The sequence below is a fragment of the Juglans microcarpa x Juglans regia genome, chromosome 5D (genome assembly GCF_004785595.1).
Source record: "Juglans microcarpa x Juglans regia isolate MS1-56 chromosome 5D, Jm3101_v1.0, whole genome shotgun sequence".
Taxonomy (NCBI): domain Eukaryota; kingdom Viridiplantae; phylum Streptophyta; class Magnoliopsida; order Fagales; family Juglandaceae; genus Juglans; species Juglans microcarpa x Juglans regia.
Genome location: NC_054602.1, coordinates 25,772,226 through 25,777,982, shown reverse-complemented (window position 1 = coordinate 25,777,982; position 5,757 = coordinate 25,772,226).

Genomic DNA, 5,757 nt, shown 5'->3' with positions numbered 1-5,757 from the left:
AGAAGTCTTCATGGCTAAATCAGTTGCTTCATGCGTTCTAAAGCATGAAGCATTAAGGCTATAAACATCAAGATGAGGTCCAATCTTTTGTCGAGGTCTGGCTCCTACTCAATCAATCGAATCCATTGGTTCATCTGGTCCATCTTCGTCAAGTCCTGATACAACTTCTATCATTCGGAGTGGAATGATAGTGGTCCATAAGGGGTGAGATTTACTTGAAATCTTAGTAAGTTAGACAACCAACGTGCATAAAGATAAATTATGCATGATGGATGATAAATATGAAATGCATGCGATGCGGAAAAACATCTGTATTTGTTTTACATCCATATTCCTCAGCATTTTCTTAGAATTGAGACACATTTTCTTAAAGAGAACATTTTTCACTTCAACAGTCAAAAACATAATTTCATCATTTTTAATAGTTAATAATTAATCATAACATTAAAGATCATAACGCATGGTATCTTCACAGTTCCCCATGTGCCTTGTGAATACCTGCTGGTGACCGTAGTACAACTCATGTTGAGACTATTTTGTCTACAAACTCGTTCTCAATGCATTCATAATATAACGTAAATCATAACATATCATCATCATAATATTATAACATATACAGCTACTAGTCTTAAGTGTCATAACATTTGACTTTGCTGCGGCATTCTTTAAGAAAAACTCATTCGAAGTCCATTGACCGTTCTTCATCAACCCAGGGGTTACCACTCCATTTTTACTCACTCTAGAATAGACAGAGGAGTTCAACTAGGATAATTCCCCATCCTATTCTTTAGGGTCGTGACAAAATTTTTTTTCATGCTATACTTGAAAAATATAGTTCATGATATGTGCATATGTGTAGCAAACTTTCATTTGAAAATGACATTTATATGCAATATGCTAAAATGGAAAAAATGTCACATTTAATGTAGGCAAGTAGTCTTGTACTTAATATATCATATAACATGACGTTTCATGCTCAAAATGACAATTATAACATGAATGTATCATTTATCAATAAATCATAAATAACTTATCAAGGTGTAAGTTAGAGACTAACTTACAAACTGCCTGAGTTTAGAAAAAATTGTAGCAGCTGTAATGAAAGTCATACTAAGTTAGGATCTATACTATTAAGGAAGATGTTCATAATTAAAAGGCTTTAACCATGGATATTTACAAAAATACCCCTAAACTTTCAAAAATTGCCACTAAGGCCCTAATTTTTTACTAATTGCAAACGAGCTCTAAATTTAACCAAACGTCATAAACCTCATATTTTCCATATTATGACATCATATGTGCCCTTAGAATTTCAAAAATCAAAGTGGAACTAGCCCAAACACACTCAACATGTGGAATGAACTCTAATTGATGCCTAAGTGTAATTTCAACTATTGATCCCTATGAATGCATGCATATTTTGTTTTCTTTAATTGAAAATAATCAAAATAATCCTTAATGAAATGTTAAAGCTTAATCTTGGAAGAACAAGTCCATCCCAATACTTAATCATGGCTAGAAACCTTAATCTCTTTTAAATTAGTCATTAAGCATGCATGATATTTCTTAATCTTATCACCAATAAAAGTTTCAAAAACTAGCATTAAATCATGCATTTCTCTCCTTAGTCCAATCATAAGGTTTTTCTAAATGCTCATATTTCAAACCTAAGTAAATAAATCAAAACTTCACAAGTTAAGCACGATTTAACCAAACTATGCATGCTTTGATGATTAACACAAGATAGAAATTAAAATCTATCATGGCATGCTTTCAACCTCAAATTTAAACCTTCAAAAATCATTCTAAGACATTAATAAATTATATCCAAAAAATTCTAAGACATTCCATAGCTAAAATTCCCACTTAAAAAAAATAATTTAAACACTTAATCCACCCTTAATGACCTAGTTTTGAATTAAGCACGGTAACATTTTCTAAATTCATCCAAAAATTACTCCAATATTTAAAATCACAACTTGACATGTAAACTAAGACCTAAAGCAAAAAAGCTTACAAATTTCGTGGCCCTCTATTGCTCCTAACACAAGAACTCAATAACTTCCAAGAACACTCACTCAGTTTCTACTCTTTAGTGCTCCAAGGGAAGAAAATCTCTCAAGAACTCAAGAGAAGCGTAGAGAAGAGGTGTGGAGGCAATAAGGAGGTTGAGAGGATTTTTATAGTGCTCAGAGGAGGGGAGGGGTGCGGGTCATGGCTTGGAAGGGTAGTTGTGATTGGTGGAATGGGGCGGTGGTGGTGACGATGGCCATCCTTCAGCTTGTGTCATGCTTTGTAGGGTTAATAGTGTTTTGAACTGCCATGATCTCTTCATGGTAGGTGCTACAAGGTTTCTAGAAGGGTAGAGCTACCGTGGTGCAGCAAGGAAAAAGAGAGAATAAATAAATAAAAACCAAGGCATGATGCCTTGCCATGATGCACTGGGAATAGACCTGAAAACTGGGCAGGTTTTCTTTCTTTTCTTTTTTTTGTTTTTTGGTTTATCTCAATGGTTATTTTGTGCAGGAATCAACTCACTTCTTGAAGGCTTTTTCAAGTGGTAGAACATGGAGGGTTGGTTGTCATGTGATGATGAAGGTGCAGCTCAAAGAATAGGGTGCAATGGAGGGTGGTTGCTGAGTGGGGTTGTGCACAAAAGCCATTCGGTTTTGGTTCTTCATGGGGGATAAATTGGGTCTAATTTATCATGATGATTTGAGGGGCTTATGGGGGAGGAGGAAGGCGGTGGCATGTGGTGGTGGCTCAACAAAGAGCATCAATGTCAATTGTTTGCCATCCAACTAGCCTTTAGGTGCAATCGGTTTGGGGTGTTTGGTTTGGTTCTTGGAACCAATTTCATCCAAAGCTTGGCATGGGTATAAAGGGATGAAATGAAGTGTGATTGGAACCAAAAATGAGATGGAGTTGGCGTGGTTACGAGGCTGTTTTAGTGCAATGCACATGAAAGTACATAAGTGAGCCAATTAGGTGGATTTGTGCAATGTCATGCTTTTGCTCTTAATGACATGTGTGGGATCAAGAATAAACTTATAATTTAGTATAAGAATGATTAAGAACAAAAATAAAAATAATCAAATTTAGATAAAAAAAAAAAAGACTAAAGAGATTAAGAAGGGAAATTAAGCTCAAAGCATGGTTTAAAGATCACTAATCATGTGAAATTTTGATTAATGGTCTTAACCCAAGTTCAAACTTAATTTTTGGTCCAAAGAAAACTCTTAGGGGTGGGGAACAATATTGGCTTGAGGGAAACCCATGGTATGGTGTAAGTGTGCTCAAATTAGAAGGGAGAAAATGCAAAACAAGGTGTTAGGCCTTGTTGGGCTAAAAAAGACCATGAATAGAAGTTGCATGGTTTATGGGCTTTGGGTGTGGGTTGATAGGAGGCCTTGGGTCCAGATTTTAAGAGGTCATGAGAGGCCTCAAGATCCATAATAATGGGGCAAAAAAGACTTGCCTTAACATAAATGGGCCATGGGTCAATGCTAACACTAAGTTAGGCCTAAAAGGCCTTAACCTTTCCTCACACTTGGGCCAAACCTTTCTAAGGCTATCCTACCAAAACTTAAACTCTTATAAGGCTTGGTTCAAGGCTTCTAAGTCTTGGCCCATAACATTCTAAAGTTTAAGGGACTTAAGAGTAGCACTAGGTACTTAGGCGGGGTGTTACATCCTTTCCCTCCTAAAACAAGATTTCATCCTCAAAATTGGGGTCTTAGTAAAAAAAAGATATCAAACAAAAGCTATGTGTGACTCACCAACTATGCTATGGCTCGAGGCTCGAAGGGGGTCTATCGATGTCATCATCTGTCATCTCGTCCTGGGTGTGGTAATGGTACTCATCCTCGTGGAATCACCAATGAAAAATCTTCTCGCTCTCAAGCCAGGGATATCTCTCCTCATGGAAACAATCACGACCCATTGAGGAGTCAGAAGAATCTGATGCGTCAAGGGGAGAGGGGTCAGGATAAAGTGGCTCCTGCTTTGCCTGACACTAATCGGCTACCTGGCTCGACTCAGGCTGACCTAGTCTAGCTGGAGGAGTCAATCTAATATGACATCTAACCCATCATGCCCTAGTCTCTCCCATCCACCTGACGAGGTCATATGGCTGGCACTCCTCATGAGGCAGGGCTCTCCTAGTATAGATGTTACCTCTCATGTCATGGTCAAGGATGTGAGTCCTATGGTACTCCAACCACTCCTGCTAAGTCCAAAATGTGTCAACCATACAGTATAGTGGTCTACGTCGCTGCTCAGCTCTAGGCCTCTAAAGTCGACTTGGGGTCATGTATGTCCGTTAGGCAACTCTACCGTTTCCGACCATGGTGTACCTGTAAACAACGAGAGAAATGAGTTTCCTCCACATCGTGGTTGCCACAGAACCTTAACTAGAGGAATTTATCTGATTCCGAAGTTTCTTCTCCTTCCAGTCTATGATCTGAATAGGAATTTCTTCATAAGTTAGGTCGGGTTTAAGCAAAAAATATTTTCTGTAAGAAAATGTGTCTCAGTTCTCTGACAATGATGAGGAATCGAGATGAGAGACAAATACAGATTTTTTTTCTACATCGCATATATTTCATATTTATCATCCATCATGCATAAATTATCTTTGTGCACGTTGATTGTCTAACTTACTAAGATTTCATGTAAATCTCACCCCTTGTGGACCTACTATCATTCCACTCAGAATGATAGCAGTTGAGTCAGGACTTGATGAAGATGGACCAGATGAACCAGTAGATTAGATTGATTGAGGAGGAGCTAGACCTCGATAAAAGATTGGACCTCATCTTGATGTTTATAGCCCGAACCCTACATGAATGAAATTGTGATGTTTTAGTTTATTCTGGCATAAGTTTTATTTAGTCACCCTTATTCTGCTGCGGTTATTGTATACTGCTAGATACATTGCATATTAACTGTCATGAACATAGATATGTAACCTTGTATTACATGTCCTGACACTCTAAGTCTTTGTTCCATCCCAAGTGGAGGTTGGAGGCTTCAAGTATGCTTCATGTGAAAATGACAATTTTGTATAATATGCTCGAAGGATGAAAGTTGTACATGTCATGTAAGTAAGTAGTCATGTACTCAATGTATCATATAACATGATGTTTCATACTCAAATGACATTTATCTCATGAATGTGACATTTATCAAAAAATCATAAATAACTTGTCAAGGTGTAGCTAGAGACCAACTTACAAACTGTCCGAGATTAGAAAAATCATAACAGCTGTAAATACGATTACACTAAGTTAGGATCTAAGCTTCTAAGGAAGATGTTCACAATCAAAAAGGTTCAAATATAAGTATTTACAAAAATACCCTTAAACTATCCAAAATTGCCACTAAGACCCTAAATTTACACTATTTGCAAATGAACCCCAAAATTAACCAAACATCATAAACCTCATATTTTCTATGTTTTAAAACCATATGTGCCTTTAGATTTGCAAAATTCAAAGTGAAGCTATGCTAATCACACTCAACCCTTGGCATGCATTCTATAACTGCCTAATTAACCCCTATGGATGATTGTTTACTCAAATTCATAAAGTGCCAAAAGTAATTATAACCTTATGGCTAAATTAAAACTTTGGCGTAGGACATACAAGTCCATCCTAGCACTTAAACATGGCTCAAGACCTTAATCATCATTAAATCATTCATTAAGCATGTATGATATTTCTAGCTTTATTCACCAAGAGATATTTCAAAAACTTA